Source organism: Carcharodon carcharias, chromosome 10 (assembly GCF_017639515.1).
Source record: "Carcharodon carcharias isolate sCarCar2 chromosome 10, sCarCar2.pri, whole genome shotgun sequence".
Classification (NCBI taxonomy): domain Eukaryota; kingdom Metazoa; phylum Chordata; class Chondrichthyes; order Lamniformes; family Lamnidae; genus Carcharodon; species Carcharodon carcharias.
In genome coordinates this window covers 74976682-75000989 of record NC_054476.1, presented here as the reverse complement: position 1 = coordinate 75000989, position 24308 = coordinate 74976682, and the positions used below count along the sequence as shown (strand labels likewise).

The 24308-nt window shown below is 46.7% G+C and overlaps 1 protein-coding gene across 1 annotated transcript in view; it reads left to right on the top strand.

Moving 5' to 3' along the window:
* The first annotated feature begins 893 nt into the window (after positions 1-893).
* LOC121283357 (midkine-A-like) overlaps positions 894-24308 on the top strand; it is an 84537-nt gene continuing 61122 nt past the window's right edge. Inside the window, exon 1 of the mRNA XM_041197843.1 lies at positions 894-963. The gene's annotated coding sequence lies outside the window, so the exon portion shown is untranslated. The remainder of the gene's footprint in view (positions 964-24308) is intronic.

Genomic DNA, 24308 nt, shown 5'->3' with positions numbered 1-24308 from the left:
GATAACCTCACAGAGTGATATTGGCTGAGAGATAAATATTGGCCAGGACACCAGGGAGAACTCTATACTCCTCTTTGAAAAATGCCTTGGGATCTTTCACATCCACCTGAGAAGGTAGACAGGGAGACTGGGCCCTATTTTAATGTCTCACATGAAAGACAGCACCAACAACCATGCAGGGCTCTCTCAGTATATCACTGGACATACTGTCTCGATTATGCATTCAAGGCACTGGAGTGCAGTTTGAACCCACAGCCCTTCTGGCACAGAGGTGAGAATGCTACTATCTGAGTTGGGCTGATATACCCGGCTCTGAAGAAGAGTCACACAGACTCGAAACGTTAACTCTGTTTCTCTCTCCACAGATGCTGCCAGACCTGCTGAGTTTTTGCATGATTTTCTGTTCTTATATCCATCACCTGATATCTTATTAGCCCAGAACACTTCACTATCAATACACCAGCTGTTCAGCATATATGGCTTTGGACATTTTCCCCAACTTGTCAAGACTGCACAAAGTACATTGCCCTTAGAGCTACAATATTTCAAGCTCGTGTGTGCTCAAATCTTCCAACAAGAGACAGAAGTGAAGCGGGGTTAGGTCAGATGCAATCACGACCAATGCGATGGTCGGAATATCAAATGAATGCGAGATCTCTTAAGTTTAATGAAAGGTTGCACCCTGCGTTCAGGAACTCTCAAAGCCTTTCCTCAAGTTAACACTTCTCAATCCATTATTTTGAAAGGTGTTTCTGTCACGTGAGCGTGACGTCGCTGTCGGGGTAATTTAAATGTTTTTTTCCCAGCTTCAATTAGTTTCAAAAGACTTTGAGGGACTGCAGAGAGAGAGAGAGAGAGAAAGAGACTGCTGAGAGAAAGAGACTGCTAAGAGAAAGAGACTGCTGAGAGACAGAGAGACTGCAGAGATCCTGAGCTGAGGCATCGCACCACAAACCCTTACAAGTAAGTCAGTGATCGAGTGGATGGTTTTATATTTAACTGGAATGAGAGCTCCTGCTGCATCTTCAGCTTTTTAACAAAATGCTGAGTCTGACCCATGAGACTAGGGAAGAGATTGCACGGGTTACATTGTGTGGGGAGCGGAGGACTAGGGAGACAACCTGGGCAAGAAACTCTTCAAAAGTCTCCAGATTTGCATTTTGAGGAACGATCCCGGTGGCTTGTGACTGGAGTTTGAACAATAGGAGGAGGAATCCACCTGGGATTGGAAGTTTCAATGGGGAACCTGCCCTGGGAAAACTGGGAGACGGGGGGAAGGGGGTGGGGGCAGGATTCCCTGAAAGGGTTGGGTGTGGTGGGGGTGGGGGGGGGGGTGTTGCTGATGGAAATGCATCTTCTCTCAGCCTTGCCAAGGGGTGTTGGAGGAAATTTGCCAATCGCTGCATTAACAAATGGGTGTGGGGGCGGTGGGGGGGGGGGGGGGGGGGGGGGTGGGGGGAGGTGGTGGTGGTGAATGTGACATGTGGAGGAGCTTTAGCTTTGTTCTTTGCTGGAGAATGTGATAGTTCTGCAGCGTCTGATCAGAGCGTTTATCCTATTTAACAAATGCAAAAAGTTGGTGAAGTGGTAGGGGGCAGTCGGGTGATCTGGTTGGTGTAGGTACAAGGGTGAATGGAGACTGGGGAGCATTGGATGAGGGAGTGCTGGAGGAATGGGTATTCGGGTTCATTGGATCAAGGTGTTGGTGTTAAGGTGAGTGGGGGGAGGCGAGGGAGACAGCAAGGGGCTTCGGATGGGACGGTTTGAGGTGGAAAAATTGAATGGGGGTGGGGTTGAGGGAAGATTAGATGGGGAGGTTTGGGGGAATATTGGATGGGAAGGTTTTGGGGGCATTAGATGGGAGAGTTTGGGGGTATTAGAAAGGAATTTGAGGGTATTAGATGGGAGAGTTTGAGGGGACACATTGGAAGGGAGGGTCTAGGAAAAGGACACCAGGTGGGAGAATTTGAGTATGGGTCCCATTCAACCTGGAATTGAGTTCTAACGGCCCGAGTAGGCAGCCATAAAGTTCACTCGGGGTCAGTTCAGCAATCCCTCCCACCAGCTACACCCCCCTCCTCCCGCCCCCACCTACACTCTCCATCGGGCAGCTCCATCCACTTGCCCTCTATTGCCTGCTGGAGTCCTTCCTCTTGGTCTCTGTTGGATTTACCAGTCATCACTTCATTGAGTTTTAGGAGCTCGGGGGTTGACTTGGTGTCCCCGGCCCGCGGAGCTCAAGCCCCGGGCAAAAACGTGTGTGAAAATTCCATTTCGGGAGAGGGGTCAGCGTCAAGGTTAATAGCAGCTTCAACAGGAACCCGAGTCCTGCTGTTACCAAACTTCCCCATTGGGCAACTCGATCCAGGAAATCCTTCAAATCAATGACCAGATACTTGGGGGAGAGGGAGGAGGTAAAGGGGTTAGAGGAGAAACAAATGGAAAGGAGAGAGAACAAGAAAGCGAGGTAGAGAAAGAGGAGGAGGGAGGCAGATAACAGGAAGGGACATAAACGGAGAGGAGGAAATATTAATTGGAGGCAGAGGGACAAAAATAGAGGCGAAGGGATATAGAGCAGATATGGAAGAGTAGAGAGCACGTCCTCAGAAAGTGAGTGGTGACTAGGTGCAGGAGCTAGAGACAGGGCTAGACTTGGAGCTGGGAAGACATATCATACGAGGGCATGATCCTGACATAGAGAAAATGGGCTGTGTCACTGAACGTTAGACCTCTATAATCAGTGGAATAGCAAAGGAATGTGAAGGTTGGTTTGAAATGTACTTCAGATGCTCCTTTATCCGTGGCTCTGGGATCCAAGTCGCCAAAAACATGAACTCAGTCGACGTTTCACTACACTGGGTGAGTGAGGTGCAGCTGGTTTCAAAGAGAAAATTCACAGAGAGAAAATAAACATTCATCCATCAATAACAGATGAACTGGCCGTTATTACTGTTTGTAGGACCTCACTGTACAAATTGGCTTGCTGCAGTTGCCTATGTAGAAAACCTGACCACACTTTTACAAATAAATAATTAAACACATCTAGTAAGCTGAAGAAAAGTAAAAAATTTTGGTTAATGCTTCCCCCCTCCCTACCAAGAATTTAGTGCTTCCTGTTGGGGTAAAACTTGCTGCCAGAAGTTAATCATCCTGTGCAGATTATACAATGGAGCCAAATCCTTCCAACACTTGTACTTTTCAGTACTGTTGCTGGGTAGAGACCATGAATGGGACCCTTCTTTTACCCCACTTTGACACTCATGGGTACATAATCCACTCTGCCCCAAAGTTGCACTGACTCAGATTGCACAGACCATGGCGCTGAAGTGAACCCATCTTGGCCATGCCATTGGAAATCAGAAGGGGAGTGAATGGGGAGCTGAATGTTGCAGCTTTTTAGTAAAAGGGCAGTGATTCTGAGGATACACTGTTTAAAATAAATCATGCTTCTTGCAAAGCTGTTGCCTTGGATTTCTCTACTCAGTTGGAATTGAGGCTTTTTCATGTAATATAAAGAAAGGTTTGCTTTTATAGTGCCTTTCACAATCTCAGGATGTTCTGAAGTGCTTTAGAACCAATGAAGTACTTCTGCAGTGCAGTCATTGTTGTGAAATAGGAAATAATTGGTGTTCCTTTGTGAGTTTTCTAATGTGATATAATTGGTACTGTGCTTTAATACTGAAAAGTTTGCCCTTTTGGCTGGAAAAGTTACATTTTAAGAGGTGCAAGCTATTAAGATGTGAACTTCTTTCAGGAAAGGAAGATAGATGATAATGAAAGCTTTGAATGTACGACTTAATTTACTGAGAAACTGCAACAGCCTGTTTTAAAAGAACTGCAACTTCGTGTCAAATTAAACTCAAGGGCCTGTGATTAATTAAGTACTGCATTTTAAACTATTGATGTACATTTTCTCTCCAGCATTAATTGAGCAGGTGGATATTTAATTGCTGTTGGTGAGAATGCAATTCGGGCTATTTGGAAGTGTTTGAGGGAGACAGTTTTCTCAGCTGTGGGAAAGCTTGACATTACACAGCGACATTGGGAACTTATAAAGAGATAACTTCATAGATTAAAAAGTAGTTATCAGAAATCCACTGATTTTCTCTTAAATTTACCAAATTCTTAACATCTGAAAATCCTCAAATGGAATTTGAATGTTAAATCCATTGGTATTTACTGCCCTGTTGGCCTCTTCTTATAATACCTCGCAAATTCTTGTAACAACTTTTAAGTTTTGCGTTCCTCAAGCTAGAAAACCCCAGCAATTTTAATCTGCCAACCACATTAGGTTTGTTTGACAAAATGCTGAACAGCTAAACAGTCCATCAACTGCAAAAGGAAAATACAAGTTTGAACCGGATTGAAGCAGACCCAACTGGGTCGTGTACAGGCTTAAAGCTCCTTGCATCAAAATGTATGCCAACCAGCAAAGTGAAGCTGTTCTCCATTCTTCTTCCCCTCCCTCTCCCACCCACCCCTCCCCCCACTGAATCTGTAAATCTAAACCTTTCACTCAAACAGCCACAAGCAAAAAGACTGTGTGCAGGGTTTTTGACTCTTAGATAATGTAGGACCCTACATTCTAAGTTGAAGCTTTACAAGGAATAACACCAGCCATTGTAATAACTTCAAATTTTTTTTTAACTTCTTTGTTCTTTGCATACTTTGCATAGAATTTGTAATACAGAAACAAGCCATTTGACCCAAATGATCTGTGCTGTTGCTTGTGGTGCTGAGCTAAGCCCTAACTCCTAAGGCAGGATTTTTAGGTGCGAGCTCGATCAGAGGGCCCGGGAATGGCCAGGGAACAGACCACCGACAGCGATCGGCCCCCGACAGAGGTTTCATGTTGCCTGGCCAATTAACAGCCAGCCAGTGTGAAATGTGCACAGAAATGCTCAGAACTGCCAGGGTGAGGGCAGGAGGAGGATGGGCGCTGATGTGAGCATGGGCACGGGGGAGCGCAGAATGAAAGCTCCCTGAAAGGCCTCAGGGAGCTGAAGAATTTAAAACCAAAAAATAAAGATTTTAAAATCCGGAAAAAATGTCCACACATCAGAATCAGTCACCTGAACATATACACGATGAAAATTCTGTCCATACATTTTTATTTTTTTACTTAATAACTGATCCTTCCCTTGGATGAGGTTTCATCAAAAATGCAAAGTCCACCTGGCAGATTTGCCCATCTGCCAACCATAAGGGCCGCGAAAAATCAGGGATAATTGGAACTATAATGGGCTTAATTGTCCTTTTAATTGTCGGCGGGTGCGCCTCCGACTTTCTCACGTGCCTGCCAACAGAAATACCGCACCAGCGCGGGATGACATCGGGACGCTTGCCTGACATCATCACATACTATTTTACGCCTGAGCGAATCAGGCACACCCCACATGCCCAGCTAAAATTTCTGCTCCTGGATTTATTATTGGCCCCAGGTTTAAAGAGCAATGAAGATAACTTTATTGTGTTTTGGCACAGCTTTAACATTAATATAATGGATGACGTGTTTACTTCAAAATCTGCTCTGTTGCGTCTTACATTATGCAGCACCTGGAATACTGTACTGCTGGTAACTAGGTTCTTTTAAGAAAAAAAGCTGTGTTGCTTGGAAACTCTGTTCAGGAACCATTGCCTCCCTGTAGATTGGAATAAATGGCCTGTTATCAGAATTATTTATGGTGCCCTAAATAGCTACAATTCAATGCAGCTTGGAGGGTTTTGCCTCACATTTATTCTGGGCATATTTGAAAACAACTTCCAAAGTTGGGTGGGGTGGACAATTGGTAAAGGGTTAAAGGGTCAGCAAATTCTATAGGAGAAGCAGAGATGCAGAAAAGAAAACAATGGCAAATTATTTTGTAGGCCATTAATGATTCCTTCTAGGCATCTAGGACCAGAAGACTGTAGATTTTAATATTTCTCCAGTTTTAAACTGAAAGCTAACTGTACGTGTTGTTAAACCAGCTGTACAAGTTGGACAAATATTTCCAACTGCCTCAAAGTTGAAAGTAGAGTCTTCTAACTTCTCTCACCTCAACAGTCCAGCTACAATAGGATAGATTGTGATTTAGCAATATCCGTCCTCTTTCTCGCTATGAGTCTGCTGAATTTCTTTTAAAATCTCCCATCTGCAACCTGAGCTTTTGGCAATTGAATTAATCCTGGCTTCTCCCACCTCCCCAGGAGGACAGTGGTGTTCTCTGACTGACTGCTAAGGGACCTCCAGTAAAAGGCTTGAGTGATTCCTCTTCCCTTTGGGTAGTGATAGAGGGCATAAGGTTTTCCGACCTTCTTTCCATAATTGCATAACTCACTCACTTTTCCAGAACAACTTCATTCAATTCAGGGTTGCAGGGAATCAAAGCCTACCCCAAAAGGCAATGGGCACAGTGCACCCAGGAAGGGGCATACACTTGAGGACAATTTACCATAGCCAATCCACCTAACCAGCATGTCTTTAGATGGCAGGAGGAAACCCACACAGACACAGGGAGAACATGCAAACTCCACACAGACAGACACCCAAGGTTAGGGTCAAACCCAGGTTCCTGAAGCTGGGAGGTAGCAGCACTAACCACTGCACCACCATGCCATCCACAGATTACATAGCTAAGTTTGATAATTCACAGTGTGGAGGGATTGCCAATGCAAATCAAAATCTTTTGGAGCATTGAACCTTTACTTCTCTAATCCCTCTGCTGGCTGTAATTAAACCTGGTTTGCAGGCTGACTCTGAGGTGCTGAAGGCCATCTATTCACAAAGGCAAATTCAGTGCTGCAGAAATTCAGAGGTGAACCTATTAACTGGGCTAGGTTGTGCGCTTCAAATTAAATGTGGCAAGTTTATAGTGTCTTTTTGCTCAGAGGTTACAGTAAGATAGACTGGCTTTTTGTATCTATTTACCTGTCTAGTCTTCTTACTATCAATTTACATAAAAGTGAATTTTGTTTGAGTTCATGTTTACAGATTAAACCAAGTGTTTAATGCATGAAGGTGCTGTGACATCCAGCCAGAGTCCAGTGTCATGTGAGAAATGCTGCAGAGAGTTGTAAGACCACTCTGGTGAAGTGCTCTTATGTTTTTGTGACAGCCATGGAATGATCATATATCCTTCATTTATCATTTTTGCTTTATTTGGTTCTGGGAAGGTGCCCTTAGTTTGGTGATATATTTGTAATAACCTTCTTCTCCTTCTGTCCACTTGCTGCTGTTGCATTCCGCACATTTGCAGAAACCAAGCTAATGCACTGTTTGCTGGCCTTTTGAATTGTAAGTCATCTCATTCCACCAAGGGAAGGAAAGAAGGTGACTTAAAAAGCCAAGAGACAGTAGAAGGCCTGATGGACTTAGTGAGAAGAGTTGACTTGGTGAGGAAGGCACCCCTGGCTCTGACTTGCAATTCCAAATCAAACTAAACCGTTAGATAGTTAATAATTTTGCAGCCCATGGATACATTAATTTTCTTGCTCATAATATATATCCAGCCTCTAAAGGCTAGTTTTCCAACTCTTCTCAACAATAAGGCTCTGCAACATGTTATCCTTTTGATAATAAAGTAAGAAACTCTGGGTGAAAGAGTGCTCTGACATATTGGAGTTTTTTTGGATCCAGCCAGGCCCTTGGGATGGTTGGCATTAGGCATGACTTAAATTCAAGTGTGGAAATGTCAGAATGTCTGCAGTGTATTTTTATAAGTGTCTGGGGCATGCTAGTGATTCATCCTATTGTCATAATACATGTCTTTGTGTTTACAAATTGGCAAGCTGTCTTGTAAGAGATTTTCCAGCTGACCGTGGCCCCTTTAAAGTCTTGTTTCCTTCAGCGCTGGCACTTTCAAATTGCCGGCCTGTGCTTCTCTATTTGAGTCTTTTGTTTACATCTGTCTTGGAATGAAAGTGCTTTCTATCATGAAACCAGGCTTAAGGTTGAAAGGTTGACATTGACATCACTGGTATGGTGGGGTTATGATTTAAAAGCAAAGTAAAACCAGTCCTCATGGGAGAATTATTGATCCTCCCTGGGGAAAATCAAATTGCTATTTAGAAGAATTAGTCAGCAAAATTTTTTTGGAAAAATTACTGTAGAAGGTTTCCATTTGGGAAGCGTTGCTCTGCTTATAATGTTCCCCAGGTCTCTAAAGAAGTTGGATTTAGAGGGCTATTCCGAGTTTTTACTGAGTGATTTACTTGTAAAATAAATAGTAAATCTTAGATTCTAATTTTTGGCATTTCCCAAAGTGCTGTTTCATTTTGAGTTTTAAAAAGGTCCCGATATTGACTGTTTAGAAATCTTAAAACAGGCAAAGATTGAAATGGCAGTGGGTAATTGGACAATGGCTTCAACTATTGCACTTTATACCTTAGCTCATCCAATATCAGTAACTTCTGTATCGCCCAAGCTCAATGAAATTCCATCTGGAAATACTTCAGGTTGGTAGAACCCAAGCAGATCATTTCCTCCGCTCCTTTTTTTAAGAAAAATTGTTCATGGGATATGAGCGTCGCTGGGAAGACAGCATTTATTGCCCATTCCTAATTGCCTTTGAGCAGTTCGTGGTGAGCTGCTTTCATGAAACGTTACAGTCCATGTGGTGTAGGTACATCCACAGTGCTGTTAGGGAGGGAGTTCCAGGTGTTTGATCCAGCAACAGTGAAGGAACTGCAAAATAGTTCCAAGTCAGGATGATGTGTGACTTTGAGTGGAACTTACAGGTTGTGGTGTTTCCATGCATCTGCTGCCTTTGTCCTTCTAGGTGGTTGAGGTGGTGGGTTTAGAAGGTTCTGTCGAAGGAGGCTTGGTGAGTTATTGCACTGCATTCTTGTAAATGGTACACATTGCTGCCATGGTGCGCCTGTCATGGAGGGAGTGAATGTTTAATGAGGCAATTGAGGTGCCAATCAAGTGGGCTGCTTTGTCCTGGATGGCGTTGAGCTTCTTGAGTGCTGTTGGAGCTGCACTCAACCAGGCAAGTGAAGAGTATTCCATCACACCCCTGACTTGTACCTTGTGGACAGACTTTGGGAGTAAGGAGATGAGTTACTCACCACAGAATATCGAGCCTCCAACCTGCTTTTGTAGCTACAGTTGTTCAGTTAGGTTTCTGGTTAATGGTGACCCCAGAATGTTGATGGTGAGGATATAGTGATGGTAATTCTGTTGAATGTCAAGGGGAGGTGTTTAAACTTTCTCTTATTGGAGATGATCATTTCTTGACACTTATGGGGTGCAAATGTTATTTGCTATTTATCATCCCAAGCCTGGATGCTGTCCAGGCCTTCCTGTTTGCATGGACTGCTTTGGAATCTGAAGAGTTGAAAATGGAACTGAACATTGTGCAACCATCCATGAATATACCTATCACTTTAGTAGAATATGCAAATGACCAAAGAACCAGGATGTAAAGCAACATGTGCAGCCAGTTAATGGTGCGTGTGAGTATTGTAGCTATAGAGCTGTGAGTGATAGTGGCTGCTAAATCATCAGAGTATACAGTTTTGTTGCGCTATCCTGTAATGTGTATATATTAGTTGGGAGTCTTCAAGTAAATCAAACCTACCTCCAGTCCCATGTGTGAGATTGGTGAGTTTGCATAAAGGAGCCGGAAATGCAACATGGTGGCAACGATGCAAGTTTGAGGACCATAGGAGGAGCAGACAAGATTTGATGTAATGCAGAGGCTGCATGTGCATTGAAATCCTGGGAGGCAGAGTCCCTAAACAGACAGTACTTTGCAGAACAGTAGAGACCTGATTTGTGGGATAGCTGGATCAGTGGTCAATGGGAGCAATGAATCAGTTCAGAGTAGTGCTGTGCAGTTAGTTTTTGAGTCGGACAGCAAAGCTGCAGGGCCACTGTGACATCTTCGGGTGCTATTCCTGTGTAAAAGACAAAAAGAGTGCAAAATGGGAAAACAGCAAACTGCAATGGATGTGGCAAAAGCCTGAACCATATTCAAACAAAAAGAAAGAGAATAAAAAAGCAGCTACGTTGCTGAATCTCTCTACAGGGCAGAGAGGCTACAAATCCCTTATAAGCCGGGAGCATCTGTAAAATGCAAGGAACATCAGGAAGGTGACCATCAAATTCTCCAGCATGAATTGGAAGGCCAGAGATGGCCTATCTGAATTTAAGCTTTTTTAAACAAAGGATGAAATTATGCTTTTTAGATTTGTCCATCACAGGACTGGATCAACAAGAGGTGAAAATAAAGATAGCCATTGGGGATGAGGGGTTGCACAAAGCCAACATTCGGGGCCTGTCGGAGGAAGATCAGAAGGTTCCTGTCAAGCCGTGGAACATGATGAAGGATCAGCTTTGTGTAAAGGTGAGCTTCAGAATTCACTGAGTGGAGCTGATGGTTTACAAACAAAAATCAACCACAAAAATCAATTGATCAGTTCATTAGCAGGTGCCGTGATAAGGGCAAGGACTGCGATTGTTTGGAAGCTGAAGTGTCTCAATGGATAATGGAGCTAGTTATAGCTTCAACGCCAATCAAAGCCTTCCAAAAAGACCTCTTGGAGATAAAGAAAGGTCACAATATTAACACTACTAAATTATGGCAGAAAATGCGAAGCCACTGGGGCCGGACAACAACACCTGGGAGCATTGAGTGCAGCTGCCACTATTGGTGTGGTGGCCTGAATGCAGAAAGCAAGCAAGCCATGTGGGAAGTGCAATCTCTCACCCACTGTGAAGCTGTCCTGTGTTCCAAGACCTTTGCAAATTATGCGCTTTAAGAGGACATTGGGCTCTTCAATGTAGGAACACTGGTTCTGGAGTGATGACCAGAGCTTACAATAAGATATGACCAAACAGAAAGTATGTAGCATGCAGCATACTGGCAGCAACAACAGGGAGTGCGTCAGAGACCCATATAAGTGCAAGCAGAATCATAAGGTTAGCAGGCAGGCAGAGCTGGGTGCAAGATTCAGAGTGGAGAAATCTCCAATCAGCAAGTGAACAGAACTGTGAATGTGGCATGATGTGTGGATGAAATCAATTGGTTAGAGGGATATTCTACTATCGGCATCATATGCCCAAAGAAAAGTGGCAAACGCACGCTCACAGACAAAGTCGACACAGGGGCAAGCGTGAATATCTTACCGGTCAGAATCTTGAAGGATACATATCTGGATTATTGGGATTCGATGATACAACCTATAGCCAAACTGATTACGGACAATGGGTAACCCATTCATTGCATTGGTACATTAACATTGAAAGTCAGCTACACAAGTCTGCATGGAAACCAAAGGTTTTCTACCTGGTGGACATGAGTGGACCAGCAGTAGCAGTGTCTATAGAACTCAACATTGTGACCATATGCAAAATCACCAATGCACCAATCATGGCAGAAGAGGCCAAGAATAATCACATTGAGTCTTCCATGACCTACAACAGATATACCCAGACAGATTTGACCCTACAGGAGATTTCAGAGGGATGCTTCACTACACCCGAGAGAAGCTGTAATCCTGTCAATTGACCCTTCTAGAAAGTGCAGTGCTCACACTTCCAAGTTGGATGCCAACCACAGGTGTAGGTCAGTTCATTTCGCAGAGGGATCTCAAGAGATCACTACTTTCACCGCATCATTCAGAAGATATTGTTTCCAGAGATTATCTTTTGGTTGATCTATCAGTCAGGATCTGTTCCAGCAGCATATGAACAGAATCATAGGGCTGAATTTTCCGAGCCCACTGGCGGCGGGCATGATAGGTGGCGTGCGTGGAAAATATGGCGTGACCTGCTTCACAATGGCGTGAAGGCAGGTCGCAGTCGTCTGCTCAGCTCACTGATGGTGGGCCGCGTTTCCTGCCATTGATCGGCGGGGAGCTAATTATAATACATTAGCATATAATTAAAATGCCATCCCACCAGGATCTTAGAACCCCGCCGTATTGTCCGTCCACATCAGTGGGAAAGTGCACTGAGGTGTTTCACAACAGCACACGGGCAACATGCACTTGGCGGCCTTCACTTTGGGGAACTGAAGTGAATGAGCAGCAGCATTTACCACAGCTCGCCCTCTGTGTACAGGCCTCAGGGGTGGGGGGCAACTGATGCCTGGCCCCGGAGGTGACTGCTGAGTTGAGGGGGGGGGTGGATGGTATCTGGGGGCAAGTACTGGCCAGCCTCGGAGGCAACTGCTGAGGCGGGGAGGCTGCATCTCGCACACGGGCAATCGAGGTGGGGGCAGGGTAAATGAGGGAAGTGGCAACTCATTAGGGACAGCTGTATAAACTGCAACTGAGACAGATCAGGTGCAGCCACAGTGATGTGATTGGGGTCGGGCTCCTAGCCTGCCCACCCATGCAAGCAACGGGAAGGCACCAAAGGGCCATCAAGTGCTCCATACCTTGCCCCCCACCCCCTCCCCCCGACCAACCCCCAGCCACCGTTTTATTGGATTGTGGAGCAGTTGGACTGTACACATTGTACAATCTCCTCGCCAATGCTGGCCATGTAGCAGTCACTGCTGGAGGTGCTCACAGCTCCTTGCAATCTCAACATCCCAGTTTGGACCAGTGTTCCCCATGTCACAGGTTGACAGGGCAGCCATGCAGCGCACTCAGCTCTGGCAATCCGAGGCGGTGACCAGCACTCTCTAGGAAGCATTAAGGGTCGGTCACACAGGGCCAGGAAAGGTGCTAAGTACAGCCATGATAACCACGTCTCTCTCATGCTGCAGGAGGACCACGTCAGGATCATGGATCCTGGTGACCCAGCTGTATACCTGATGGCCCACAGAGAATGGAGAAGACTGAGGAGAGAGTGACTGAGGCTCCTGGTTGCGCAAAGGCAGGAGCAGCAACCTCATGAAGAAGGGGCAGCAGGGGCTCCTGCACCCGCTGCCCAGGAGCGACAGCGAGACGTGGCTGGTCGGCGCCTAGCACCACCCAGGGTCTATAGACGCTGCCTGCCATTCCTGCAAATGACTGAGAACCTGTGTCACCAACGACTGCGCATGTCTAGGGACCTGGTGGCTCACATCTGCCATTTACTGCAGGACTTGGCACCAAGGGGACATGGAAGGCATCCACTGCCCATGGCTGTGAAAGTGATTGCAGCGCTCAATTTCTATGCCAGTGGCTCTTTTCAGGACTCCACAGGTGACCTCTATGGGATTTCACAATCCGCCACCCACAAATGCATCCATGAAATCGTGGATGCCATCTTCTCCATGGCACACAACTTTGTGCATTTCGCCCGGACCAGGACAGCCAGGATACAAGGGCCATTGGATTTGCCCTGATCTCGGGATTCCCACGGGTGCAGGGTGTGATTGACGGCACTCATGTGGCGTTCAGATCTCCATCGCTACACTCAGTGGACTTCATCAACTGCAAGAGCTTCCACTCACTGAATGTGCAGCTGGTATGCGACCACCAGAAACGCATCCTGCAGGTGTGCGCACAGTTTCCAGGGAGTGTGCACGATGTCTACATCATGAGTCACTCGCAGATCCCTGCAGTCTTCCAGGGTCCACAGAGGCAGCAGGGTTGGCTCCTTGGGGACAAGGGCTACCCGTAGAGGCTGTGGCTGATGACCCCATTGTGGCAGCCTCAGACTGCAGCAGAGCGACACTACAATGAGGCTCATGCAGCAGCTTGCAGCTTGGTGGAACAGACCATCGGGATGCTGAAGATACGGTTCCGGTGCCTGGACTGGTCTGGTGGAGCCCTGCAATAGAGTCCACAGAGGTATGACACATCGTTGTCATCTGCTGCGCCCTTTACAACCTGGTACTGCAACAGGGAGAGGAGCTGCCTGAGGAGGAGATGGAGGAGCTGCATGTCTCCTCCAATGAGGAGGACACCAACTGGGATGAGGGTGAGAGGGTCCTCTGACAATGCTGGGGATAAGGTCCCCGCACTGGCTAGACGAGATAGTCACGCTTGGGAGGCCCTCATAGCTGCCAGATTGTGGAGAATGATGACTACATGCAGTGAGATGTCCCCATAGATCCTAAAATTGCAGTTGTGAAAGTTTGACTCCAGTCTGGCTTATGGGAGTGCCAATAACCTCTGTGAGAACACTCCTGTCATGGAGATGTAGTGGAGGCCCTAATAGTCGCTCGATCACAGGAGGTTGATGATGACATGCAGTGAGGATACTCCATAGGTCTTCATACAGTCTCTGGCCGAGGGCAGCTCACTTGCGTTCCGTGATCAGGGTTATCACAGAGACACAGTCATGAAACTTTAGATGCAACTAATGCTGTGTCTGCCTTCAGCACCTCAGCCCTTCAGGAGCTGGTGCACGGCATCACTGGTCGCGGATGCTGGTGTGATGGGGGCCAGCCCCACCTTAAAGGCGCTGAGAGCACACAGAGAGTATGAGAGAACTCTGTGGTGCTTGCCCATTACATTCTGGTAGTAATGACCAGCACCATCGAGGTGCAGGCATCAGTAATGTGTCCAGGGAGTGTGAGGCTGGACCATCACTGTGGCCTGAAGGCTACACAGAGCACAGCAAAGAGACCCTGGACTGAGATAGCTGCCTTTTATCTTGTGCAGAAAGGTTTCACATCTGAGTGACAAGAACACTGCTCATCAGAACAAGGAGCCACAGGCAGGGTGACATTCTTAGGAGTTTATTGACAATAGTGAACAGTATATACAAGTGATCTGTGGACAGGCTGTGCAATTACTTTTACCTAACTTTCCTGACCCTGCCACTGTGTCTTGGTGCTCCCCCGACACCTATAGGGATGGAGGCAGCCTGCTGACTGTGATGCCCTGTCTGTGATGACTTTGGTGGGCATCCTCTGGAGGGTTGAGACTTGGAGGGCCTGGCCTGCTTTCGGGGTCCTGCTGTGTGGCAGTGGCACCCTCTTCGGTCTGTGAAGCTGGATCTGCGAGGGTCACAGGAAGAGGGGAGTCAGATGGGCCGGTCACTCCCAGAGTCACTGAGTGGATGGCCCCGGAGCGTGCACCTGCTGATCCTCCTCCCTATGGGCCCCTGGCTGACTCTGTGAGCGGAAGAGGTAGGTGGAGTGAGATCCAGCTACTCAGCGCCCCTCTCGCATACACACTGTGGGAGGCCAACTATGACATTAGCAATGGAGTTAAGCCCACGCAGCTGTGCAGGAGTGACATCCTGGACCATGGTCTCCATTGCGGTCACCATCTTGCATGGATAGAGATGGGGAGAGTGTGTCAGGACTCCTGCTGGGCCAGATGATAAGTATACCTGGCCTGTGTGGGTGGTGGGTGATTCCATGGACGGGATGAGGACAATGACGGTGTGCGTGAAACAGTGAATGGTGATGTCCCTTGCGCTGGCAGTGAGTGAGGGCCCTGTGGATATGTGATGGGTTTATGAGTGTGAGAGTTGGGAGTGATGAAAAGAGTGACTTACCCTGGTGGAACAGAAGAGATCATTCATCCTCTTGCGGCACTGGGTGACTGTCCTCCTCTGCAGGGTGTTTTTGCTGACCACTGCTGCCACCGCCTCCCAAGCTGGGCTGGTGACATTGCTGCCCATCCTGCAGCCAGAACCGGGGTAGAGCACATCCTACCAGGCCTCCATGGCATCCAGCAGCCCTAATAAAATTGAAGTCAGTGTGATTTAGAGGGAAAAGATTCAGCTGGCTGGAATCATACCCAGCACAAAGGAAGATGATGCATCTGTTGGAGACCAATTGTCTCAGCCGCAGGACATTGTTACAGGAGTTCCTCAGGGCACTGTCCTAGTCCCAAACATCTTCAGCTGCTTCATCAATGACCTTCCCTCCAGCATAAGATCAGAGATGTCTCTTCTGATAATGGCTGTTTAAATGCCTTGAACACATGTTGATGGCCTTCTAAAGATGGCAGCCGGCGTGATGCAACAGTGGGTGATGGCGAGCAGGCGAATGAGAGCTTGCCCGCCATGGAAAGGCATGTTTCCCAGGAATGCATAAATAATGAGGTGGGCTCAGGAAGATACGGCGTGAAAACCCGCCATTTGCATCGGTGGGAAGGAATCCATTTTACCCGTCCGCTACCGCGCTTAGTGCAATTCTGAGAAATTTCCGCCCATTGATAATATCCGTGGATGCCTATGCATCAGTGATGATATTGCGGTGATGGGCAAAACCAAACAAGAGCATGACGGAAATCTACACTCATTAATGGCAATGGCCCTTCATGAAGAACTCGTCTTCAATAGCAGATAATGCCAGATGATTGTGGGTCAGCTTAATGTTTTCAGCTCTATTTATTTGAATTTCGGGATCAATCATTGACCCAGGCAAACTCGAAGATGTGTGACACATGCCTACTCCCCAGGACAGAGAGGACTGGCAGAAGTGCCTCAGATTCTTCAATTTCTTAGCATCATACGTACCCAACTCCACCGATAGAGCGTCATCACTTAGAGACCTGTGAAGGAAAGATGTTCCATACGTATGGCAGGAGGACCATCAACACGTGTTCAAGGCATTCAAACAGCCATTATCAGAAGAGATATCTCTGACCTTATGTTGGAGGGAAGATCATTGATGAAGCAGCTGAAGATGTTTGGGACTAGGACACTACCTGAGGAACTCCTGTAACAATGTCCTGGGGCTGAGACAATTGGTCTCCAGCAGATGCATCATCTTTCTTTGTGCTGGGTATGATTCCAGCCAGCTGAATCTTTTCCCCCTGAATCCCACTGACTTCAATTTTATTAGGGCTGCTTGATTCCACACTCAGTCAAATGCCTGATGTCAATGGCAGTCACTTTCACCTCATCTGTTTCAGTTTCTTTGTCCATGTTTGAACAAAAGCTGTAATGAGATCTAGGGCCATGAGTAGACTGATAGGGTGGTAATTGGCCGGATTCGTTTTGTCCAGTTTTTTGTGGATAGGCTATACCTGGGCAATTTTCTATATTTCCGGGTAGATGCCAGTATTGTAACTGTACGGAAGCAGCTTGGATAGAGGCGTGTCTAATGCTGGAGCACAAATCCTTAACACTGCAGCTGGGATATTATCAACGCCCATTGCCTTTCCTGTTTCCAGTATACTCAGCTGTTTCTTGTTATTATGTCGAGTGAATCAAATTGTGTGAAGACTGGCATTTGCGATGGTGAGGACTTAACAGGAGGCTGAGACGGATCATCCGCTCCTACCCTCAGAATTGTTCTTGGTACAGTAGATAAGACTAATGCACATGTTAACAAAATAGCTTGTCATGGCCCTTTAACCTTCTTTTATATAATATATAGTGCTTACAGCACAGAAACAGGCTATTCGGCCAACAATTCCATGCCCGTGTCAATGCTCCACATGAGCCTCCTCCCAATTTTCTTTTTCTAAATCCATCAACATATTCCACCTATTCCTTTCTCCCTCATGTATTTATCTAGCACACCCTTAAATGCAGCTAATCTAGTCATCTGAACTGCTCCTTTTGGTTTTGAGTTCTACTTTGTCGTCATGACTCACTGGGCAAAAATATTTCTCCCGAATTTGCTGTTGGCTTTATGTTACAATCTGAATCCTGCTTCTGGTATTTATGCAGTGAATTGTTGGAGCTGCCAAAGTTTTCTAATGCTCATGAGCACCTCCACCACAAAACTTGTATGGCTGCTTTGAGATTGAGGGTGAAATTTAATCCAGGTGATGGAGGACTTTCCCACCAGCTAGAGAGTCAGTGAAAGCCCTGTTTCACCTCCTTTGACAAAGGCCTGCTGTATTAAGTGCTGGTCGGGGACTTAAGTGGCCAGTGGCAGGCCTTCTCAGGAATCAAGGACCCCCGGCTGCAGAAATCCCACCCTCCAGGAGCTGCCGCCGGTCAGAGGCTGGCAGCTGTTCATTGCCAGCAGAGCCACTGGAGGAGCAGTGGTTGCTGCGGGTAATGCACCCCTAAAGGCCCAGAATCAATGAGGGATCCAGGCCACAGGTGAATGAGGGTGGGATGGGGGTTGAGGGTGCAGGTCGTAACTTGGAGGGGGAGGTCAGAGATAATGACAAGAGAGTGGCCCTCAGTGGGCCAGCCCCTTCCCTGATGCCAGGTCCTTTGATCGGGCACTGAGAGCCTAACAACAAGGGCCTCTCGTCACCCCACCCCACCCAAGAACACTCAAGCAAACATGCCAAGGGTTTGCTTTTCAGGCTCCCAGCTCGGCAATGCACTGCTCACCACTGGTTGATACCAGTGGTGACAGGATGAAGCCTTGAAGTAGGCAAAGGGTCTCAATTGGTGGTGGGCAAGAAGGCTGTCCTGCCCATGAGCCTTCCCATCCTGGACTCAATTGCAGAAGAGGCGGGAAAGTGGCAGAGTCCCCACCCGGTAACCTCCAACCTCATTAAATGTCTTCCTGCCTCACTTGCCTCAGGGGAGGGCATTAAATTCTTCTCTGAGTTTCTGCCTCTATATTTGAAATTAGACTTTTAAGTGAATGAGTGGGAAGAGGCCAGTAATGAACTGCTGCTGTTAGCAGTGTGTATAATTTATGTGGCTGCCTTTTCTCAAAAGATCAATGAATTACAACTATCCAAATAAATGTATCTCTTGTACTCAGAAGTATATTTTCAAGAAGACTCAGAGTGAAAAGTTCGAAAATCTCTCGCAGACCATTTAAGATGGAGATGAGGAGAATTATTTCTTCCCTTAGAGGGTTGTTAATTTGGGGAATCCTGTTCCCCCGAGAGCAGTGGAGGCAGGGTCATTGAATATTTTTAAGGCTCGATTAACAAGGGAGTCAAAGGTTATAGGGAGTAGACAGGAAAGTGGAGTTAAGGCCACAATCTGATCAGCCATGATCTTATCAAATGGCAGAGCAGGCTCAAAGGGCCAAATGACCTACTCCTCCTAATTTATATGTTTGTATGACTTATGTTCCAGTTTTGAGAAAACATTGCAACAATCTGTCTCCTGAATAGCTCATGGACTTAAATGATAAATTCATCTCAACCAGTGCAGTACCGTAATAGCTGACACTGTCATTTAACTCAGTGGTGTTCAATAAAAAGCACTGACTGGCTACAGTAATAGCTGCACTGACATTTTAGCAAATAGATTAATTTTGTACGCCTACACTCACCCAATATAGGACCTATAGCGCACATGTGTATATTTACTTAACAAACATCTACTACCACAGTAACCAAGGCAGTAAAGCACTCTCGACGATCAGAAAACACTCACGCACTCTGCTCTTTGTCTCCTGCTTGATTAACAGATACACAAAAAGGTTAAAAGAGCATACGCATACAGAGTGTGATAATGAGTATTGAGGTCACATGCTCAACTACATAGTCTATTGCTAGTTTTTTATTCACTAAGCGGAAATGCAATTAGCCACATGTCTAATGTATGAGGCAATGCTGACTTAAAAATTGCAGCTATGCATATTTGAATCTTATTTTTTTTCATCTGATTTGCCTTTCAATTGTGTAGAAAAGTGTTAAAAGACAGAATGGATGTACTTTGTTGGAACCTTTTATTAGTTGCATGAAGTGTCTAGAAAACGGGTTTTGTGCTTATATTTTTCCACCCATCACTACTACTACCCCACCGCTGTCCCCCACCCTCCCTGTACCTTCTCCCAAGGGACACTGATGTGTAACAGAAACTGTCTGTCTACTGAAACTGGAGTTTCTCCTATATTAGGTGGGTCATAGCCCAAGAGCTGGGTATCAGTGGTGTGGGACTTGAAGTGTTTAATGATTTGTCTTATGAGTGCTCCTGGGGGTTGGGAATGGGCTAGAGCTCCTTATCTGATGTATTTTTTTCACTAGAGATGTGGTGGGGGAGAATTGCAGGTATTAAAAGTCGCTGGATGATATTCAGTGCAGGAAGGATAAAACATCATGGTACAAGGGGAGGCCAGATGATTCAGTTTTTCCCAAGAACTAGCCACGTTTAAAAGTCATGGTTAACAGAGTGGGAGCAGCCACCATCAGATTGTGCAAATCTCAGGTTGTGCTTTAGCAAACAGGCTCTTCTGTTAATGCTTGAATCTGTTTAACTTGTTTCCGTGAAGCTAAAACACTGAAATTGTGAAGCATTTGTCTTTGTTTCGTAGAGATCAGCGCTGTGATCTCTGAAGTTTGCATTTATAGTCAAGAGGTGGTGAGAGTCAAGATTGCATTCCCTGGAATTTAGTAGGTTAAAGATTTCAAGATATTAAGGGGAACAGATATAGGATGGATGGAGAGAAACCATTTCTACTAGTTGGTGAATCTGGTGCTAGGGAAACATAGCCTAAACAGGTGTTTCAAGTAGTGAAGGAACACTTCTACATGGAAAGAATGGTAGAAGTTTGGAACTCACTTCTGGAAACAGCATTGGTACAAGATCAACTGTTAACTTTAAATCTGAGATTGATAGATTTTTGTTAGCCCAAGTTTTAAGGGATATGGGGCAAAGACAGATATATGGAGTTTAGGTTGCAGGTCAGCCATGATCGCATTGCATGGTGTATCAGGCTTGTAGGCTAAATGGCCTACTCCTGTTTGTATGTTGCTCTTGAGTTCAGTACTGAAGAAAGATTGGCCTGAATTTTCGCTCTCACATCGGGTGCCCAGAGTGGGAGAATTTCTGGCTTCGTGAATCCGATGTCCATAAAAGTGGCCCTGAACTTCTGATCTTTGGTCCAGGAGAGGGTGCGGCTATAATAGGAGTCGTGAAGGGCGACTATGGAAGTAGTGCATGGTCAGAGTAGTGTGGTGGTGACTCATGGTCAAAAAGTGGTCCTTCAGAAAGGCCCATTTGTGAAGTAGCAAGTGTATGGTACAGTCCCTGCACCTCGCAGGAGATGTCACTAAGCTATCAGGTAAGTCAGAACTCTGTAAACTCTGTTGTCCAACTGTTAGTTGACCCTGGAATGAATGGACCATCATGGGCTTTCCCTAGAGAAAAGTTGTCGCTGCCGCCCATTCACAATGCACATAAGGCCTGAAGTGTCTTCACAAGGCACAGCTACGGAGATGGCGTTGCCTTGGCACCACTACATGGTAAGGATATTCTGCAGTAATGTAGTTAGCTGCTATGCCTCAGTGGATGTATGATGAATAGTGCCACTGTCCTTGGCCCATCCACTCATGCCCTCTTGCCACCCATCTAGCAGGATGTGCCCACACAGCTGACCCTTAAGCAGGTTCCTCATATCTGCACACTGTCATGGCATAACAGTTGTGACTAAGAGGGGGTAAATCAGTCAGGCTGCCTGTGGTCGTGGAGTGACAGCTGCAATATCCATGGCAACAAGCATCTGTGCAGAGGCCTTTCCTCCACAACACCATAGCAGTCATCACTGATGATATGATGAAAATGGTTAGTGCATGTAAGCACTCAAATGTGAATGAGAGCTTTGTAAGATGGGCGGCTCATGCTCCTTGTCGTTTAACATTTGTATTGATAGAATGTCACACAGAGGAGACACTGGGGGAGGAGCGGGCCCAGCTGCCCCAAGGTTCAGTGATCAGGACCTGCAAATATTAGTGGATGAGGTGGAGAAGAAGAAGCAGTGCAGTACCCTGCTGGCCAGGGCAGTACTCCTGCCGCCACAAAGAAAGCCTGGCTTCAGGTTTCTGCTGCGGTGAGTGCAGCAGGAGAGTACCAGAGATTTTGGATCCCGTGCCGATAAAGGTTCCATAACCTGCTGCGTTTGGCAGGTCCAGTAACTTGGCTGATCCACACAGAGGTTCGAGTGGAGGGTCACAGCTACATGCTACAGTGGTCACACACCTCTGCTTCAGCATTGAGGCTTGTATGTGTAAACTGCTCATTTAGGTGTGCACAGAGCAGATGTGGAAGAGCATTGTGATGCACAGATACATTAAAGAGAATTCTCCCTGCATGCACTACACAACAGGCTAACATAAATTCAAGTTGTCTTTACAGTTGAAAAGGGCTCAACGCCAGGCGTTGGGGTGGGGTTGAGAGGGGTGGAGGGGGGTAGGGGGAGGGGGTGGGTCAGCCTGGCTGCAACCAATTAGAGTCGTTGGACAGATAGCCATGGAAATAGCCAGGGTGCCTTTGCAGTTGTCTGCTGGTGATGGTGAATCATCGGTAGCAGGTGAGAAAGGCAGTGGGAAATGCACCTTGGAACATGGCGGCAATGGTGGAGGTCATGCTGTCGGTTCACTGTGCATAATGGGATGTTGGCATGAGAGGGAGTGCAAGGAAGGGGTTGCATCATAAGGGCAGCGTGAGAATGGTTGAAGGTAATGGCATGCATCAGAGTGTGCTTTCACAGTGTGAAGGGCTACACCTAAATAACTCTTTTTGTGTCTCATGCAGGTCCCAGCTTTGTTCCCTCACCATTATGTGCCTCTCTGCAGGCCAGATCATGCCTTGGGCATCAGGAAGAGGAAGAGATGTCTAAGGAGGCAGCAACACATCAGACTAGCCCATGCTCCTCCAACTCAGATACCAGCACATCAGAGGGATATAGCATATAGAATTGGGTGCACAGGGTGAGAGCCACAGCACCAGAGTGCAGGATCAGGTGTCAGAGTCAGAGGCATTTGTGCACAATGCCCCTTGGAGAAGAGGGGAAAGTCACAGTGCTGCTCCAGTGGACAGGAATGTGGTGTCTCAGGAGTCACTTTTTGGGGCACAGTATTTAGTTAATCAGCGCAGATGTGCGGACATCTGGCAGAGTTCCCTGAGGCAGTGGGAGCTCTAGGACAGCGAATGGAGGAGTCCATAACCGCCATGAGCTCCACATTGTCCCAGGGGCTCAACTACATGACCTCTGACCTTGAGAGATTGGCCAATCTCATGGAGAATCACATGCAGCAACACTGGGGGTGGATGCAAGAGCATTATCTCACCCAGGAAAGGGTGAAAGCCTCCCTCAGCCTGGATCAGTTTGCTCGTCGTATGAGCGCTGATATCCACAGAATACATGAGGAGCTGCAAAACAGGACAGTTGCACCATAGGCACACCAGTTGCTGGAATGGGCGACTGCTGCTCACCAGCAGCCAGCCCCATCAACCTCATCTGAAGGCCAGCCAGGGCTGTGGAAGTAACTGAGGAGGATGAAGGTACTGGCAGCTTCTCAGCACCCACATCTTCTTCCACCTCCCCAGCCCCTCCGCCAAAGCCCTCGTCTGCTCCACATGTGCCAGTGACTAAGGTTGCCCATGCAGAGATGCAGAGGCCACAGTTTGAAGTGGGTGCCCAATGTGTGCCTGCACGACGAGGCTGGCCATCACGCTCCTCATTGCCGAATAGACCAAGAAATGAGCAGCCTGCCTCCACTTCCTCTGAGGGAACACGGGGGGCATTTCAGAGGAGTGCGCATGAGCATAATGCGCTGTCTTGCCTAGAGTACTAATAGGTTCACCGTGGTTACACTTTTCACTTTGTAAATATCAAAACTGAGCAATTTTTGGATACTTATACATACACTCTTAAATTCCTCAGGTATGTGTTTGTATACTACCAAACTCAATGAGAACGTTACCATAATAGGATGCTGCCTTCAGTATCACTGGTAAAGACATCCGTCCATCGCATACTGATGTCCTCAGGAACAAGGATGTGACCATATTTTTGAGACAATGGAGGGCTTCTTCCTTCTTTATTCCTTCACATAAGATTGCAGTGATCAAAGGGTCATGGACTGAGATGCTCCTTGCATCATTCATTGTCCATCTCTTCATACTTACATTTAAGGGAGGCTCAATGATCAGACTCCACGAATAGATGTTGGGCAGCAGGTGCATCTCAAGCATGAGTGCTAGGTGCAAGGCATTCATTCACACGGCGGTGTTACCCATTGGCCCAGGTGTAGGAAACGCAGGTCAAGAGGCCATGTATGCTCCAGGCAACAATGCTTGTCTGCCGCCCACACAACTTTGGCTGCCTTTGCATTCCAGCTGGTAGAGGATGTGCTTTGTGAGACTAGCCGAGGTTTATGGAGGCTATGAATGTTGCATATGGCATCCACTCCTAAAACTGGACCATGGGGCTGAATGGCTGTTACACTCATTCAAAGAGCTTTGTGGCCTCAGCTGCACAAAATGTCTTCCCTGTATTTATATTGGCAACTACAATCATATCAACATGTATTGGGTGTGAAATCATAATTCCTAATTTTAAAAAAAAATTTATTCATCCATGGGATGTAGGCATTGCTGGCTAGACCAGCATTTACTGCCCATCCCTAATTGCCTTGAGAAGGTGGTGATGAGCTGACTTCTTGAACCGCTGCATTCCATGTGGTGTAGGTACACCCACAATGCTATTAGGGAGGGAGTCCCAGGATTTTGACCCAGCAACAGTGAAGGAATGGCGATATATCTCCATCAGGATGGTGTGTGGCTTGTAGAGGAACTTGCATGTGGTGGCGTTCCCATGCATCTGTTG